Here is a 20,619-nt window from a genome sequence, read left to right on the forward strand (position 1 = left end):
CTGGCGTTGAGGTGGGATTCTCTTGCTTTGCCCTGCTTGGACCTGGGTCCCAGTCTTGGATGGCAGTCCTGGGGTGAGGAGCAGTGCTAGTGCAGCAGAGCTTGTAGCAGCTGTGGAGAGGGAATCTTCCTCACAGTTTCAAGGCAGAAAAGAGTTATTGTGGTCACTCACAGACCAGACACAAGCCAGGAGAGGAGTATACACCTTTTCTTTGATCATACCACCTTGGAAGAACTGAAAATTTAAAGGTACCTAGAACTATTTCTAACAATAGCTGTGCAAAACCCCTGAAACTTGGGACAGACAACTCTCCACTATGGAAGCAGAGTCTCACCTTGACAAAGAACTCAAAAGACAAGCAATTGGCTGGGAAAATGAGCAAACTATGTAAAAAAATCAGACTATAGAATCTTACTTTGGAGACAAAGAAGATCAAAACATACAGCCAGAAGAAAACAACAAAGTCAAAACTCCTACATCCAAAGCCTACAAGAAAAATGTAAATTGGTAGCAGGCCATGGAAGAGCTCAAAAAGGATTTTGAAAATCAAGTAAGAGAAGTAGAGGAAAAATTAGGAATAGAAATGAGAGTGATGCGAGAAAATCATGAAAAATAAGTCAACAGTTTGCTAAAGGAGACCCCCCAAAACACTGCAGAAAATAACACCTTATAAAATAGACTAAACCAAGTGGCAAAAGAGGTGCAAAAAGCCAATGAGGAGAAGAATGCCTTAAAAAGCAAAACTGGCCAAATGGAAAAGGAGGTCCAGTATATACATATGTGTTTTTATACATATACATATATATATATATATATAATATATACATATATATAAATAAAGATGGCACACACACACACACACACACACACACACACACACACATATATATGTAAAGAGGGCACAGGGTGCATTGAATATGAAGGGATGATATCTAAAAAATAAAATTGGGGTGAGAGAGAAATATATTGGAAGAAGGAGAAAGGGAGAGATAGAATAGGGTAAATTATCTCACATAAAAGAGGCAAGAAAGAGCTGTTAAAATGGAGGAGAAGGGGGGAAGTGAGAAGGAATGAGTCAACCTTACTCTCATCCAATTTGGCTTAAGGAGGGAATAACATAGACACTCAATTGGGTATCTTACCTTACAGGAAAGTAGCGGGGAAAGGGATGTGGGGGATGAGAGAAGGCAGGGCAGATTGGGGAAGAAGGTAATCAGAAGTAAACACTTTTGAAAAGGGATATGGTCAAAGGAGAAAACAGAATAAATGGGGGGCAGGATAGGATGGAAGGAAATATAGTTAGTCTTTCATGACATGACTAGTATGGAAATGTTTTGCATAATTACACATGTATAGCCTGTATTGAATTGCTTGTCTTCTCAATGAGAGTGAGAGGAGAGGGAAGAGGGGAGAGAATCTGGAACTCAAAATTTTAAAAACAAATGTTGAAAATTGTTTTTACGTGCAACTGGGAAATAAGATATACAGGCAATGGAGTGTGGAAATCTATCTTGCCCTACAAGAAAGTAAAAGGGAAGGGGATGGGGGTGGAGTGATAGAAGGGAGGGCAAACTGGGAGAAGGGATAATCAGAATGCCTGCCTCTTTGGGATGGGGGGTAGGGGAGAGATGGGGAGAAAATTTGGAACTCAAAATCTTGTGGAAGTGAATGTTGAAAACTAAAAATAAATTAATTTTCAAAAATTATGTTATATAAATGTAATGGATTTTTACTCTGCCATAAGAAACGATGAGATGGACAGTTTCCGAGGGAGCTAGGAAGATGTGCATGAGCTGATATAGAGAGATAAGCAGAACCAGGAGAACAATTTATACAAAGACAACAAAGTAATAAAGAAAAACTACTTGGAAAGATACTAGAACTCTGATCGGTGCAATGACAAACCATAATCCTATGGAACAGCAGATGAAGTATGTTCCCCACTTCCTGACCTAGAGACGATGGACTCAAGATGCAGAATTAGACATATATTTTTGGACATGGTCAGTGAGACAATTTACATTGTTTTACTCTGCATTTTTTAAATGAGAGTTTTCTTCTTTCCTTTCTGTTGTTGCTGTGCTTATTGTGGAGGGAAGAGAAGGGAGAAGAAATAAATGCTTGTTAATTGAAAAAGAAACCTAATATAATTTTTTTTAAAAAAGGAAAGTTTCTATGCTGGGCTAATGTCTGTTGTCAATTAATCATCCTCCTCTACTCTAGGGAAAGATTCAAGATTGATTCAGAGCTAAACTAAATTGGTTCTCTTGGCTTCTCCCACCATCTTGTACTCAGCTGAGGCTTTCCTAAATTGTGTTATAATAGAAAGAACACTGCACTTGGAGTCAAAGGGCCTGAGTTTGAACCTCTTATATGATACTGTATGACCTAGAGAAGTCATAGGCTCTTCTTTGGGCCTCGGTTGCCTCATATGTAAAAGGAAAATGTTGTACCAGATTATTCATTCCAGATATAAATCCTATGTTTCAATGAAAACTTAATTCTTGAAAAAAGTAATTCTGACCTCTAGGAGATGGAAAGGAATACGGTTGGGATAAGCAATTAATTAGTGGTAAGATTCAACATTTCCATGATCATAAGTCCAAATGCAATATCTGGATCCTTCTCTAAGGACTAATTGAGCAATCACCTAAAGTTTCAAGACAGAAATCCAGAAGTTCTAGATTGAAGGATCTAGGCAGGAAAGTATGATCTGAGTTTGAGAGCAGGGTGTCCCAAACAAGAGGGATCAACACTGAGCCAGAGCAAGAGAACAACATGTAGACAGACACATTGTGCTCAGCTCTGAGCTACAAAATCTGGTGAATGGCCCTGATGCCATGCTGTTTGAGGGTGAATTTAAGGAACTGAGATGTTAAACCTGGTGAAGAGAAGATTCAAGGGACAAATGTCCACTATTGTCAAGTATTTAATGGGTTGTCACATGGAAGAGGGATCGGACATGTTCTATGTGTCTCTGGATGCCAGAAGCAATAGGTAGAAGTGGCAAGGAGATCGATTTAGGTCGAACATCAAATAAAACTTCCCGACAATTATGATCATCTAACAATGGCAGAGAATGTCTTGGGAAGTAACAATTTCTCCCTCTTTGGAGCTCTTTAAGCAGGCTGGATGACCACTTGTTGGATATGCTCTAGAAAGGATTCTTTTTAGCTAGGTTGGATAAACTGGCTGCTGGGGTCCCTTTTGATTTGAGACTATGTGATTCTGGAATGTGGGGCTTTGATTAAATAAAACTGGCTTCCCACAAGAATCAGCCTAAGGCAGCATCATTTCTTGGCAAATCTTCACTGACTATAGCTACTGCCTCACTGGCCTTTCTGAAAACACTTCCTTCCCCCAGCATATGGTGGAACCTTTTTTTTTTTTGGCAGTTGTCTCTGTTTCTCTTGAGGTTCCTTTACTCACAGGGCCATAGGGTTATAGGTCAAGATTGGATGGGGCTTAGATGACTTCGGTTTAAATTCTCTCATTTCATAAGTGAGAAAACTGAGTCCTCTGAGAAGGAATATGAAGTACCCAAGGTCACACAGATTACAAGCAGCAGAACTATAATTTGAATCCAGGTCCTCTCACTCCAAATCCTTTCTTCTTTTCACTATACCAGGGATTCTTAGACATTTTTGTGTGTATCATGAATGCTTTTGGTAATCTGGTGGAGACTATAATAATGTTTTAAATGCATAAAATAAAATACATAGGATTACAAAGGAAAACAAAGCTTAGTGAATATATATATGCATATATATATATGCATATAAATAGAGAGAGACAGAGACAGAGAAAGAGACACATATAGAGAGACAGAGAGATGGAACAGGTCCCAAACTGTCCAGAATATCACAAAGCCTATATATAATTTTCCAATTCAAGTTCACAGATCACCTGATATCTAATGATGGGTTCCCCAGGAGTCTTGTGGGCCTCACATTAGGAATCCCTGCATTATATCATAATTCTGTCCCCTGTTTTGTTTCTTTCCTCTTAGTTCTTTCCTGCACAAGCCACTCCAGCAAAGGTCCAATGTAGAGACAATATATGATGTCAAAATAGTAATAATAAAAATTGGTAACATTTAGATAGTGCTCTATGGTAAACAAAGCATTTTATAGATATTGCCTTATTTTATCCTTACAACAGCCCTGGGAGCTTGGTGCTATTAATTATCCCCATTTTTTTTGTTGTTCAGTTGTGTTCACTTCTGTGTGATCTCATGGACTCTGTCCATGGGGTTTTCCTGGCAAAGATACTGGACTAGCTTGTCATCTTCATGTCCCCATTTTATAGGTAAGGAAACTGATGTAGAAAGAGAATAAGTGACTTGCCCAGAGTCACATAGCTAGTAATTATCTGAGGCCAGATTTGAACTCAAGTCTTCCTAATTTCAGCTCTGGTACTTAGTTTTCTTTTATGTAAGAGCTAGAAGAAGCCTTAGAATCAGCATTGAATATCAGAGGTGGAAAGAACCTTAGAAGCAGAAGCTAGAATGTCAGATGTGGAAGGAACCTTAGAGAGTATTCTAACCTAATCTTACAAAGAAGATAACTGAGGCTGAGAGAAAGGAAATAACTTTTCCCAAGGTCACACAGTATGCCAATGATCCCCTACTCTCCCACCTGAACTTTCTGCCTTTAATACCTCCTCTATGATTTGCAAAGGCAGGCTCAGGCTTTGACATTTCCAAAATTGCCACTGAGTGTTGGCTTGCATGTGTCACGGCACACCAATTCTCGTCCCATATAATTACTAACCAAAGTTACAAGTTTCCTTTTGCCGTAAAATTTAACAAGTTGGACTTTGCTCATAAAAATTCAACTTTGAAGTGCTCCCGTGGTGTGGTAAGCCTCAGATTCTTGTGCTGGCCTTCAAAATGTTCTAAGATCCCAGGGATTATGGAGAAATCTGGGATCTCCTTGACCTTGACTTGTCAGTATTCCAAAAAATCAATTGAACCTGAGGTGGAAGGAATTATGGTAAATGTTCTTCTTTTAAGGACATTGGTGACTCTCTTAAGGATAAACATCCACTTCCCCTGACCCCTCCCCCCCATCCATGCTTCCCTATTTCCTAATTCACACATCTCTGATATATCTCACCTTACCTTATAATTCCCTTTGGCAAAGGGTGGTGTCATGGAAAGAACCCTGGAATCCAGAGAGAGAAAACACCTAAATTCCAAGCCCAGCTCTGCCACTTACTAGCCATGTAACCTTGGACCTAGTCTTCCTTATTCAGCACCTCAGTTTCCCCACATATAAAGGTGAGGCAAATAATCCCTTCCTGGTCTTCCTCACTGTGCTGTTAAGAAAATTCTTTGCATAGAGTAAAGCACTATAGAAATGGGACCATTTAATTGTGTCTAGCTAAGACCTCCTCATGATTTGGTCTATATTCCTAAGGTAAAATGTGGAACTGATCCCTTTGAGAGACTTTCTTGACTTAACTTTTTTTCCCAAAATGCTCATCGGGTACAAAAAGGAAATTGTCCAGAATTTCACAAAGCCTATATGATGGAAAACACTTATTAAATAAAAAGTGAAAAAATATACCATATTGTGAGTCTGGTGAAAAAAAGCTAACCCATGTTACTTAGCAGATTCTCACCAACACATGGTAGAGAATGTGTTTAAACAAGCAGATTCCCCCAGGGTAGGAGCATGGACAGGAGAAACCATTACTTCCCTCTTCTAGGAAGAGTGGGGCTCACACCCACTCAGCCTTTGTCATTTAAGGAGACTGTGTTTCTGTATTTACCATAGCAACCCCTCAGGCGTTTCATAATCATCTCAGTACACCAGTCTTGCCTATACTTTTCCATATGCTCTCTTGAAGAAAATTTAAATTAAAAGAAAAAAAACCCTCAGGGTCTTAGAATGGATAATGAAGGAGCTCTGGAGATGATAGTAGGAACCCCTGTGTTTCTTGCTCCTTTAGCCATTCCAGTGGTCATTTTTGTGAACTTTATGTTTATTCTTGCACCCACTCAGCAAGCAAATCAATCTCAACAGGGTCTGGCATAGATCAGTATCACAGTTTGGGTGTCTGTCTCTGTCCAGTGTTCCATGTTCTTGAACTCTCTGCTCATATGTCTGTCTCCTCTGACAAATACCAAGCAACAGTCTGCTTTGTGAGTAAAAACAGACTCTGGAAGAAGAATCGAAGGATTTAGAATTGGAAGGAATTGTAGATATCATCTACTCAGACTTCGTCATTTTATAAATATGGAAACTGAGGCCAGAGAGGTTATAATGCCTTTTACATAGCAGCCACTTAATAAGTGCTTATTGAGTTGAAGTGTTACTTTCTCAAGGTCACATAAGGTAGTAAGATGGATTTGAACCTACGTCCTTCCCCTTCAGATCTAGATACTAGCATATATATGCTTAATGACTCCAGGCATCCAAGAATCTTCAGAGTTGCTGATCCATATACAGATGCAAGACAATTCCAAAGGACTCAGGATGAAAAAAGTGTTTCATCTCCAGAGAGGAATTGATGAATTCTAAATTTAAAGTGGAATTTTTTTTCGCTTTATTTTCTTGCTTTCCTTTTTTTGCAACATGGCTAATATGGAAATAAGTTTTGTATGATTTTACATATATAATTTATATCATATTGTTTGCTTTCTCAATGCATAAAGGAGAGACAGGAATCAAAAAGAGAATTTGATTTTTTAAAAAATAAATGTTAAAAATAAAGAAATAATAAATTTGTTTGCTTGTTTAAAGAATCTTGCAGCTGGAAGGGACACCGGAGATTATCTAGTACAACCTCTATCCAACTCAGGAACCTGCTCTTACCTGCTTGAAAACATCCAGTGATGGGAAACTCACCACCTTCTGAGTCCTACTGCTCTGAGTACTAAGCAAGTCTCCCTTAAATTGAACTGATCTTTATCTTATGACTTCCAAACATTAGTCCTACTTCTGCCTCTAGGGCTACACAGAGTAAGTCCCATGGGTTATGCAGATCTTGTCCTGATTCTAGAAAATACAGCTCTTCTTGGGAGCCCTGGGTGGGGAGGAGGGGGAAGAGGCAGAAGGCCACCCAACTGGCTGAGATGCTTGTCGAGGTCAGGCTGAGGCTAGAAACAGTATGGGTACCATCTGTTTCTGCGGTTACTTTGAGGTTCTCTCAATTTGTGTAAAATGTTACAAGGATGACCAGAGCCTCATTCTAATTCCATGTGTCCTAGCACAAGCCTGTGAATAAAAAACAAATTTATTGAACTTCAGGGTTGAAGGGGACTTGATAATCACAGAACATTAGACCTAGAAGGGTTATTTCATAATAAAACTTTTAACTAGAACCAATCATTCAATCAACAATATATCAAGGACCTACCAATGGCCAGGCACTGCTCTACATGCAAGGGTTAGAATGACACAGATAAATCAGTTCCAACCATCAAAGAGCTTACAATCTTTTGGGGGATAACAAGTACACACATGAGGGTAGCCATTACATAAGTGTGTACAAAATAAATGAAAATTAATTTTGCAAGGGAAGCACTAGCAGCTGGAGGGGCAGGAAAGGCCTTCATGTAGGAGGTGTTATCTGAGCTAAATTTTGAAGGAAACTATAGCTAAGAGACAGAGGTGAGGAAAGATTATATTGAAGGAATGAGAGACAGCCTGGGCAAAGAGACAGAGACAGGCGTTAGAATGCCATGTGTGAAAAAAAGGAAGATGAGTTTGGCTAGACCATAGAGTTGGTGAAAGGAAATAATACATAATAAGCCTGAAATGATAAGTTTGAGCCAGATTGTGAAGGGGCTTAAATGCTGAATATGGGAGTTTTTATTTGATTCTAGAGTTAATAGAGAGCCAAGGAAGTACATTGAGTAGGGAAAGGACATGGTCAGACTTGTGCTTTGTGAATATTGTGTTGTCAGCTGGGTGGAAAATCTACTGGAGAACAGAGAGACTTGAAGCAGAGAGACCACTTAGGAGGCTATTACAGTGACAGGAACAAGCATTATAAACAGCTACCATAAGCTAAGCACTTTCCTTAGCCCTTAGAGTGGTCCATGCATTTGCCTGACCTAGGGTGGTGGCTATATGAATGGAGAGAAGGGACCTTGCTGTTACTGTCCAGTCATCTCCACCTCTCCATGACTCTATTTGGGGTTTTCTTGGCAAAATTACTGGAATGGTTTGCCATTTCCTTCTTCAGCTCATTTTAAAGATGAGGAAATTGAGGCCCATTTAAGTGACTTGTCCAGCATCACACAGTTAGTGAGTATCTGAGGCCAAATTGAAACTCAGGAAGATTAATTTTCCTGATTCCCAGGCCATCGCTCTATCCATTGAGCCACCCAGCTGCTCAGAAGAGGTCTTCTGAAATGAATGGATCAATTAATTTGTTCCTTTAATTGTATTTTAAAAGATTTAAAAAGAAGGAAGGAAGGAAGGAAAGAAAGAAAGAAAGAAAGAAAAGAGAAAGAAAAAGGAGGGATGGAGGGAGGGAGGAGGGAGGGAGGGGAAAAGAGAGAGAGAGAGAGAGAGAGGGAGGGAGAGAGAGGTCAAGGCTCCAAAGCATAAAGGGATTTACCCAGTTTTATATAGGTATTCAGAACTGGAATTGGAATTCAGGGATGTGACACCAAATGCAGAGCTATTTCTATTTCACTGTGCTCCCTCCAAAGAATAGTCAAGCTCTTTTCTACCTGTCCCCCATTACTGTAAGGCCACCTCAGTCCCTAAACATCTCTCCCCCTCCATTCCATGAGGTCTCCCCAAGATATTCTGGCTCACAGCAAACTGTCCTGCTCTAAGTTCCCCCCAGGACACAAAGTCTTTATTCATAGAGTCCTTATTAGACATATGGTCCCAGGACCATAGATCTAGAGCTGGAAGAACTGAAGAAAACATCTAGTTCAACCCCCTTGTTTTATAGATGAAGAAATCAAGGCTCAGAAAGGTTACAAGGCACTTGCCCAAGGTTTTATCAGGGACCAAGTGAGTAACACAAAATTGACATTCAGAAAATGCTGGGTGGGGATGTCGATCATGATAAAATAGACAAGTTTATGTACATTTGATCAAATGAAGTTAGTTATTTCATGTCTCTGGACCTCAATTTCTCTACCTCAGCCTACTGCCCTCTGAGTACCCATGTAAGGCTCAAACAAGATAATGAATTCTGAAGGTGCTTAGAATGGTTTAAAGTGCCACGATGGTTTTCCTTGAAACCCCATGCTTTGGAATTTCAATTTGATCCTCTACAAGGACCTGAGAAAAGTAACCTATCCAGGTGCCAGCACCAAAAGATCTTTTCTTCTCTGGGGCTATCCTGACTCACCGTCTGCAGAAGTTCTCTGCAGAGGAGTACTGGAGCATTGGAATCCATGTCTCTGAGCTGCTTGGAGTGCAAATTCCAAAGGGATGCAGTAAAACTGGGAAAAATCCAACTCGTTAAAAACTGACAACCCTTGGATCAGTCCAACTTGCTTTTGGCTCCATGCCAGCTCAGAGATCCCCATTGGCTGGGAAAGCTGACAAGGGTTTTAGAGGTAACAGTATCACCCTCATGACTCAAAGGGAGTTATGAAAATGGAGAGATACGGGGAGGATCAGCATTTCCTGGGAAACAACCAACTTCCCAAGAAGCTCCAATTAGGAGAGAGATGATGAATAGATTTCCTAACCTCCTACTACTGATTAGAATAAAAATAAAAGATTAAGAAGGGTCCCTCTAAATCTCAGCTGGTTATCAATGCAGGAGGGAGGGTGGTACCTTGTTGTCACAAAATCAAATCAATTGCAAAATCAAAGTGGGGAAACACAGCTTTATAGAAGCTGTGGCAGGTAGGTGGCACACTGGATAGCACACTGGGCCTGGATTCAGGAAGACCTGAGTTCAAATTATAGACCCAGATACTTCTGAGTTATATGATACTGAGCAAGTCACTTCATCTCAGTTTTGGGGCCTCAGTTTTATCAATTGTAAAATAGGAATAATCATAGCACTTACCTCCTAGAGTGGTAACGAGGATCAAATGAGATAATATTTGGAAAGGACTTAACACAATGCCTGACGCATAGTAGGCACCTAATAAATGATTGTTCTTTTCTTCCTTCTTTCCTTCCTTCCCGTCATTCTTTTCCTTTCTTCATTTCCTTCCTTTCTTTCTTTGTTCCTTCTTTCCTTCCTTTGTTCCTTCTTTCCTTCCTTCTTTTTATCCTTTTCCTTCCTTCCTTCCTTTCCTTCCTTCTTTCCTTCCTTCCTTGCTTCCTTCCTTCCTTCCTAACTTCATTCCTGCCCTCTTTCTTATACATTACCCATAGATCTTAGGATCTACAGATCATAGATTAGGATCAGAGATTTATAACTGAAAAGCACCTTAGAAGTCACTGAGTACCACCTCCTTGTGTTATAGATGAAAAAACTGAGTCCTAAAGAGATTAAGAGACTTCCCCAAGGACAATAAGTAAGTGGTTGAGTTAGGGCTCTTTCCACTAGACCATGTTGCTTCCCAAAAGATTAATATTCTGTAGGCCTGTCCTGTCCTCACAGTGCGGAAAGATCTCACAGGACCAAGAGATTCCAGTGCTCTGAGAATTTGAATAGAACCCTTGACCAAAGAATAGCCGAATAGAGAAGCCAGGATGTTACACTGGAAAGAATCCTGAACTTTAAGTATGAGGATCTGAGTTCAAGTTTCAATTCTGTCACTTACTAGCTGTGTGACCCAAGTCACTTTTCCTCAAAGGACCTCTGTTTCTGCCTTTAAAATATAGGGTTATGATTTCCTACATAAAATACATTCTCTATTTTATGATTGCTGGGTCTCTTCTACTCACATTCTAGGATTCTAGATTCCTAAGTCTAGAGAAATAGGACTGAAACATAGGGTCAGCCTCATGGTCCTTCACAGTATGGGATTCTAGGTGGCACCAAAGGTTGGCTTTTACAAGCCTGGTTGTCCTCCATTGTATCTGTTCCCATAGACTAAAGTTAGACTCCCAAATCTTGTTGTCCTAAAATGAATAGTATATACTCTCAGATAGGCTGAATTTAAACTATTCCAGAGAATCGCCTACCCTTTCCTTAAAAGCCTCTAAGGAAGGAGATTCCATAGCCTGCCTTGGCAGAACATTTAAACATTTTAAAATACTTGGATTTGAAAAGAAACAGAAAAAGACTTCAAAGACACTCAGAAGCAAACATACAGTGACATGACTTCAATAGCTCAAAAAAACTGTACAGAAAGCAAACAGATCTGAAACAAACTGAGATAATACGATGTCAGGGGAGACAAAGAATTCAATCACTTAATAACTTTGGGCCTCAATTTCCCCATCTATAAAATGAGGGAGTTGGAACAGATGATCTTTAAGGTCCTTCTCCAATTCTAGAGCCTAATGGTGCTCACCCAACTTGAAGAAGGTGCACATGAAATTCCTCCATAGCATCCCTGACAAATGTGTCCTCCACTTGAAGACTTCTTATGATGGGGAACTCATGACCTCTTGAAGTATTCCCTTCTATTGGACAAATCTGATTGTTAGTGAGTTTCCTTTTTTATTGAGCTGAAATTTGCTTCTACTCACTGCCCTTACTTCTGCCTTCTGGGGCAAAGGAGAATAGGTATAATGCTTCTTCCTTAGGAGAAGTAAAATTATCAATCTCATGCTCCCCTTTGGTTTTCTCTTTTCCAAGCTGAACATTCAAAATTCCTTCAGCTGCACCTCGTGCAGAATAATTTCAAATCTCCTCAATCTCAGAATCTCCCAGATGTACTTATCAATATCCTTCTTAAAATGTGATGTCTAAAATGGAGGACAATATTTCAAATGTGGACCAATCAGGACAGAGAACAGTGGGATCATGAAGTGCCTCAGTCTAGACACCATAGTTTTATTCATGAAATCTAAAATTACATGAACCTTCTGGCTGTCAAATCATACACTTTTTTTTTAATTAGTCAATTAATTAATTAATTAATTTTTTGTTTACAACACTCAGTTGCACAAGTTTTTGAGTTCCAAATCCCCCCCCCGCCCCCACCCTCTTCCCCCCAAGACAGCATGTGATCTGATAGAGGTTCAACACATACCTTCACATTAAACTTATTTTCACTATAATCAAGTTGTAAAGAAGAATCATAACCAATGAAATGAACCATAAGAAAGATGAAACAAAACCAAAAATAAAATAAAGTAAAAGAGAGAGAGCAAATAGTTTGCTCAAATCTACATTCAGACTCCACAGTTCTTTCTCTGGATGTGGATAGCCTTTTCCATCATGAGTCTTTTGAAGCTGTCTTAGAACCTTGCATTGTGAAGAAGAGCCAAATCTATCAAAGTTAGTCATCACAGAAGCAATGTGTCTGTAGTTGTGTGCAATGTTCTCCTGGTTCTGCTCCCTTCACTCATCATCAGATCATATAAGTTTATCCAGGGTCTTATAAAGTCCATCTGCTCCTCATTTCTTATAGCACTATAGTATTCCATCCATTCACATACCACAATTTGTTTAGCCATTCCCCAATTGATGGACATCCCCTTAATTTTCAATTTTTGCCACCACAAAAAGAGCTGCTATAAATATTTTTGTACATATGGGTTCTTTTCCCCCTTGCATGATCTCTTTGAGATATAGCCCTAGAAGTAGTATTGCTGGCTCAAAGAGTATGCACATTTTTATATTTTGGACACATATCATACAATTTTATAAGATTAAGCCTGTAATCCACTATACCCCTACCTCTTTTTTCACATGAGCTGTTATCTAGTCATGCTTCACCATTCTGTATTTGTATAGTTGATAGTTTTATTAACTCATTTATAAAACTTTAGATTTATCTCAGTTAAAAGTTATATAAGTTCAAAAGCCATTCTACAATAGATAAGTAGTCAAAGGATAGGAATAATGAGTTCTCAAAAGAAAAATTGTAAACTATTAACAGCCATATGAAAGAATGCTCAAAATCACTAAAAAGAAATTAAATCAAAACAACTATGAAGTTTTACCTCACACCCAGCAAACTTGCAAAAATGACAAAAGAAAAGAATGGTCATTGATGGAGGGGTTGGGGAAGGGAGGTACACTAACTCAGTGTTGGAGCTGTGAATTGGTCCAAAAGTTTTGAAAAACAGTTTTAGAATCATACAAAAAGAATACTGAATATGTTCCTACTAAATAGAGATTCCTCTACTAGACATATAACCCAAAGAAGGATGATGAAAAAAAAAAGAAAAGTCACATATACATCAAAGGATTTATAGCAGCATTTTTTTGTAGTAGCAAAGAAATGGAAACAAAGTAGAAGTCCATTGATTGGGGAATTACTAAAAAAATGTTGGTACTTGAATGTAATGGAATATTACTGTGCTATAAGAAATGATTCTTTCACTATAGAGAAACATGGGAAGGCTTGATGAACTGATTGTTGTTGCTGTTGGTCCTTGTTTTTAGAGAAGACCATGGCATCTGGAAGGTGATCCATGACACGCAAGTGAATTGGATTTAAGTGAAGGAGGGCTGTTCACCCTCCAAGTCACCAACCTCACTCTCTCCTTGGCAGACATCTGGGTCCAGTGGCAAGATATAGATGAGGATAACTGGAGGTGGCCCTAGATATAGTGGGAGATCTTCACCCTTTTAAGCTAAGGTCTTTAATAGGTCTCAGTTTGACTGAGGCAATGCCCATTCAGTGATTAAGTCTAGGTAAAAAATGAGGCAGATGCAAACTGAAGAAAACAGAATGAAGAAAAAAATGAATATGCAGTGAATGTAACAATATAAATGGAAAGGACAACAAAAAAAACCATTGAAACTGAATTCTGTGAAAATACCACAAGCTTGACCCCAAAGAAGAAATATGGGAGGGCACCTCCCCTAGTTTCTTTTCAGTTGTGAAGTATTATGGGTCCAGAACACTGTATTTAACTTTAGACTTCATCAACATTTTAGTTAGTTTTGCTGAACTTACTTTGTTCTCCTTTTTTGTTCTTTGTTAAAAAGTAATGGCTCTCTGAGAGGGGCAAAGAGGGGCAATACATTTGGAAATATAGGTCATATGAAAATGAAAAATATGAATAAAAATTATTTTTTAGAAAAAGGTATCTTATATTTGACCCCTTGTTCCAAATTGTCTTGGTCTTTTGATGTAATATTTCTGTATTCTAGCTTGTTAGCTCTCCTTCCTAACTTTAAGGGATAAGCAAATCTGATGAGCGTGTCATCCATACTTTCGTCCAAGCCACTGATAAAAACATAATATAGGACATTGGAAGAGTAGGATCTCATAGAAAAATAGATCTTGAGCTAAAATGGATCCCAGAAGTTGTCTAGCCCAACCCTTTCCCGATATGGAAAGAGGAAGAGAACAATATTTTGGATAGCAGCAGATGCAGGTACTCATATGAATTTTGCCACTCAGCTCTTATATAACCTGTGAAACTTACTTGCCTCCATTCTCTGATATGCAAAAAAGATCTCAGCTAACTTTAGATGCAAAACCCCATTGAGTTTTGACATTCCATGGTTAGGGAACAGCTGGGTATAGGGGAAAAAAACATTGATTTTTGTGAATGGCCATGGACAAGTCATTAAAACTCCTTTGCCCTGTCTTCTCATCTGTGAACTGAAGGGTTGGACTAAGACTTTCCGAATGTTTGAAAGTCATCTGTTCAATCATTTATTCTTTTATCCTTTTTGCCTGAATGTTGCTATTAAGTTAGCAGGTCTCTAGTTTTTGTAATCTGCCTATTTTCCTTTTCAAAAATCAAGAAAATGTTTACTGGTGTTCTACTCTTTCGGCATCTTGCCCATTCTCTACATCTTCTCAAAGGTAACAATGATCTTATGTACATGCACTCCCTCAGATCCCAGCCAGGTGACCTAAACTCATTGAAAACACTGAGGTGTATTTTTTTGGCAATCTCTTCACTCATCTTTCTCGGCTTTTTGCAAATTCTAAGATGACGAAGTAGCTTCACCTACATTTTCTGTTGCTTCCAATTCAATAGTTAAAGCACTTTTAGTCAGGTTGGCAGCTCTCCAGGAAGAGCTGTTCTTCTGAGTCTTCAAGGGAGGCAGAATGCTGAGCCAAGAGCCCTTTGTTTCCATATCTTAAACCATGTCCTTGTTCTTTGAAACCATCCATGTGGCCAACCACTGGCTTCCCATCTTGATAGCCAGCCGGGGGCAGTAGACTTGGTACCAGAAGTGATCAGACTCTGAGGCTGTGCAACTGGAACTAACCAATTAACCTTTCTGAGTTTCACTTTCCTAAAATATAAAATAAATTGACCCATACCATCTACTTAACAAGGTTGTTGTAAACATGGGCTTTTGTTATCACTGTCTATCTCTTAGCCAAAGTCACAGCCTTCAGCTGGGAGGGGCATTTAAATCCTCATATGTGTCCCCCAAGTCTCTTAGTTTCTTCTTGAGAACTCTCAAGAAAGCAGAAACACATGCCAGGCTTCCTCTGGTAGAGTTATTACATCCCACATGAATTAACAGGACTAAGTTGTGTAGGAAAGGTAGTGTGACATAGTGGATAGAGAGCTGCCCTCAGAGCCCAGGTGCACATGGAGCCACATCTCATCTGTGATACCTACTGGCTGTGTGACCTTCAGAAAGTCAGCCTCTCAGTGCTCTAGAGGCAATTTTCCAAGGTTATAGCCTGCAGAGAAGGTGCTGACCTACTTTAGTGGGAAGTGTTTCCTCATCCTCATCCTTGCCAATGAAATCAAAGGTCCAAGCCCTATTCTTATCACAAATTGGGTAGGATTTTGTGCGTTTAAAATAATATGAAAGAATGAATAAATGACAAAGAATGAAAAAGCACTACTTACTCTGGGTTTGGCACTGTGCTAAGCACCAGGGATACAAACACAAAACCTGAAACTTTCCCTGCCCTTAAGGAGCTTATATTATTATGGAGGTAACAATATATATGGAGGAGTGATGGCCAAGGAAAGGAATTTTGGTCTAGGTTGTCACCGGAATGGTAACTGCTATTCCTTTCCGAAAGCAGTGGTACTGTTGATGCAATCACTGAGCCTAGAGCGAGATGTGGAAAGCATGGAATATGATAGCACATAAGCATGTACATGACATACATGTTTTCCACTGAAGTCCATCTTCCATGAATCATAATAGCATAGAGTTGATCCTGAGTTATGCCAGCAGAACTTGAGCCTTGACAGATCCTAAGGTCCTACCACATTGGAAAGGTTTCAAGTATGAGTGCTGAGGAAGACAGTATTATCTAAGGACAGTGTAGCTCATGGCAGAGAGGCTCATTCCTAGAGAGCCGGCCAAATACTAATGGATTCTTTGGCTAAAGAAACTCATTAAACTGCCTATTAAGGGACAGATGGGGTGTTCTCTACATCAGTGGTAGGAGGACCCAAACCAGTGAAATCAAAAGACTTCTGAAGTATTGGAAAAAGTATGTTTGTACTATGTTTTAGGATAGAAACTAGTAAGCTGAAGTATACTTAGAAGAGGACCAAGACACAATAGCGAGATGGATACAAGCATATTATGTGAAGAAAACTTGAATTAACTGAGGATATTTAACTTGGACAAGAGAAAACTCATGGGAGCCTGATAGTTGCCTTTAAGTATCTGAATACTGTTATAGTGAAGAAGCTGTTATGTGGAAATAAAATTCAACTTATCTTGTTCAGCTCAAGAGCCTAGAACTAGGACTGAACCAATTTAAATCAACATATAGTTATCAAGGACCTACTATGTGCAAATCACCATATTATGTACTAGAGGTACAAAGATAAAAAATAACATCCTAATATCTAATTTTACATAGTACCATAAGGCACGCAAATAATGGACATATCTTCCTATTTGATCCTCATTTCATAACACTGTGATGCCTGCTGCCACTTTTTCCTCCTTCACTCCTGTCTCACATGAAGAGATGGTCTTCCTTTCCAAGGCAAACCCCTTCTACCTCCTACCAGGAAATAGGATCCCATTCTATCCTATCTCCTCCCACAGACTGGCCCCTCTGTCATCCACATCTCTCACTTATCTTCAATCTCTCCTTGTCTACTGGCTCCTTCCTTATTGCCTACAAACGTGCTCATGTCTCTCTCATCCTCAAAAAACTCCCACATGATCATTCCACTTCAGCTAATTATTATCTTCTAGGTCTTCTGCTCTTTGTAGTTAAACTCCTTAAGAAGGCAATCTAGGTGCCAACATTCTCTCTCCTCCCACTCCTCTTAGTCCCTTACAATTCAGCTTCTGACCTCATCATCCCAATGAAACCACTCTGTCCAAAGTTACCAATGATCTCCTAATTGCCAAATCCAATGGGCTTTTCTCAATCCTAATTCTTCTTGATCTCTCTGTAGCTTTAAATAATACCAATCACTTTCTTCTCCTTAATACTCTCTTTTCTCTAGGATTTTGGGACACTACTCTGTTCTGGTCCTCCTCCTATCTAACTGTTCCTTCCAGTCTCCTTTGTAGAAAATAGGTACTAACTGTGGGTGTCCCAAGGGGTCTGTCATGGGGCCTTGTCTCTTCTCCTTCTACACCACTGCATTTGGTGATCCCAACAGCTCCCATGGATTTAATTTTCATCTCTATGCTGATGATTCCCAAATCTACCTAGCCAGTCCTAACTTCTTTGCTGACTTCTAGTCTAGCAGACATCTCAAACTGGATGTACAGTAGACACCTTAAACTCCTTCTAAATGTCTCTTTTACTGTCAAGGGCACTGGCATCCTCCCGGTACTCCAGGCTTGTAACCTGGGTATAATTTTCAACTCCTTACTGTCTCTCACCCTGCCCTTCCCCACCTCCATATCTAATCTGTTGCCATAGACTTTTGATTTTACCTTTGCAACATCTCTTGAATATTCCTCCTTCTCCTCTCTGATATCACTACCATGCTAGTAGAGGTTCTCATTACCTCATATCTGGACTATTGCAGTAGCCTGCTAGGTGGTCAGCTTGCTACAAATCTCTCCCCACTCCCCAATCTCACCCCAATCTATCTTCCATTCAACTACCAAAGTGATTTTCCTATAGTGCTGGTCTGACTATGTTACTGCCATGCTCAACAAATTCCAGTGGCTCCCTATCACTGCCAAGGTTAAATCCAGAACTCTCCATTTGGTGTTCGAAGGTCTTTACACCCTATCCTCTCCCCTTTTCTTTTTTCTTTTTTCTTTTTTCTTTGATACCTTATACCTCTCCCACATACTGTTCAATCCAGAGACACCAACCTCCTTTCTGTTACATGAATAAGATAATAGATCTCTTGACTCTCGGCATTTTCTCTGGCTGTCCCCCATGCCCAGAACATTCTCCCTTCTCATTCTCCTCTTCTGATTTCCCTGGATTCCTTCAAGTCCCAACTAAAATCTTATGTCTTACAAGAATCCTTTCCTAATCCCTCATAATTCTAGTACCTTCTCCTTATTATTTTCTATATATCATATATATGTAGATGTGGATGTAGGTATAGGTGTATAGATGTATGTATGTCTGTGTATGTGTATGTGTGTGTGTATCATGTCTGTACGTATTTGATTTTTTAGTTGTTTCCCCCATTAGATTGTGAGCTCCTTGAGGGAAGACAAAGTCCTTTGCCTTTCTTTGCGTCCCCAGGGCTTAGCACAGTGACTGGAACATAGTAAGTGTTTAATACTTATTGACAGTTTTATTGTTATCAACTTGGAGGAAGTTTAGTTCAAATCCTCAAGGATCTATACCTTTGAGACTAGACCAATGATTTCACAGTTAATGGGAATTCCCAGGTAAGAAAACTACCTCCACCAATGCATGTTGGCACTTTCTTTGAAATTTAGAGACTTAAAGTGTGGCCTAGTATCCAGAAAGTTATTTGACTGTTAGGTGGGATCTTACCAGGATGGTAAAGGTCCTCAAGACTTTGCCATACCCTAAGATCAATCACAGTTAGCAGGGCCAGCCCTACTCCTTGCCAAGGTAAAGGTCCCTGAAGGGAGAGAAGCATTTTGGGAACATGGTGGAGGTGCCTATTCCTTGTAATCACTCTCTGTCAATAGGGGGAGTCTTTCACAAATAGTCTATGAGTTGAGAGTTATATTTGTATAACTTTTATTAGATGGTAAGTTCCTTGAGGACAGGGGCTTTGTTGTTTTTCATTTTGGAAACACCATCCTCTAACACAGTGCACCGAACCTAGCAGGCACTTAGTAAATGTTTATTGAACTGAATTGAAAACGAGTCTCCCACCTCTCTTCTCAATTGGAAATGACCTTCCCTGAGGGAGACGTTCATTTTTCCAAATGAGTGTTCTTATCCTACAATACCAGTGATTCCATGGATGGGGTTGCAGAAATGGAAGGATATAGAGAAAACAGATTTAAGTCAGCATCGCGGCTTGACTAGTGATGGCTAGAGACGTTGCAATTTCATGCTTGGTACATTCCCTTCCCCACCCTTCTTAATCAGCTTCAAAGAGCTTTCATGACTATATTCTATAAGCTGAGCTCAGATTCTTGGAATTTTGCTGTAGTTTCTGCTTAGAACCCTCAGTGATTACAGAGAGCATGCATCCTCCATATGGCATGCCAGGACTGAAAATGCACTCTTAATATAATCCATGTGCTATAAAACAACAGGGTAGGAGAAAGTGGGTTGCGAGGGGCAAAATGCTCAGTACCTAGCATAGTGCCTTTCATGGAGTAATAATGACCATAGCTCATATATTACTTAGCCCTTTAAGACTTAGGAAACGTCTTCTTCACAGTTACTCTGGGAGTTACGAATCTCACTCTAATTGCCTATATTCTACAGATGAGAAAACAGGCTAGAGGAGGGAAGTGACTCTTCCAAGGTCACTCAATTCTTAAAAATGAGAGTCTAGGTTCCACCAATGACCTCCTGACTTCAAGTCAGTGGCTCTTTTTTTAATTTTATTTTTAATTTATGGAATGAAAAAAGCATTTCCATAACATAGCACAATAAAAAAGACAATTGTACATGAAACTATAAATCTCCTATACGCAACTTTCTATTCCTTTAAAAATATTATCATGTATATATTTTTTCCTTTTTCCCTCCCCCCCATCCTAGAGATGACTACCATTAGACACAAATAAGTGTGTGTATAAATTTTATATATGTATATATATATATATGTATATACATGCACACATATATGTGCACATATATATGTAAAATTATTCTATATATACTTCTATTTATCAATTCTTTCTCTGTATGCAGATTGCATCTTTCTTCACATGTCCTTTATAGTTAATTTGGGTATTTATAAATAGACAAAAATAACTTATTTGCTCAAAGCCATTCTTAAAACGACATCACTGTTACTATATACAACGTTCTCTTGATTCTCTTCATTATTTTGTGCAAGCCTTTCCATGTTTTTCTAAGATCATTGGGCTTATCACTTCTTAAAGCACAGTAGTGTCCCATCACAATCTTATACAACAACTTGTTCAGCCAGTCCCCAAGTAACGGGCATCCCTACAATTTCCAGTACTTTGCCATCACAAAGAGAATTGCTATAAACATTTTAGAAGATATAGGTTCTTTTCTTTTTTCCCAAATCGTCTTTGGAAATAGACCAAGTACTGGTAGTTTAATAACTCTTT

This window comes from Trichosurus vulpecula, chromosome 3, assembly GCF_011100635.1.
Source record: "Trichosurus vulpecula isolate mTriVul1 chromosome 3, mTriVul1.pri, whole genome shotgun sequence".
Lineage (NCBI taxonomy): Eukaryota > Metazoa > Chordata > Mammalia > Diprotodontia > Phalangeridae > Trichosurus > Trichosurus vulpecula.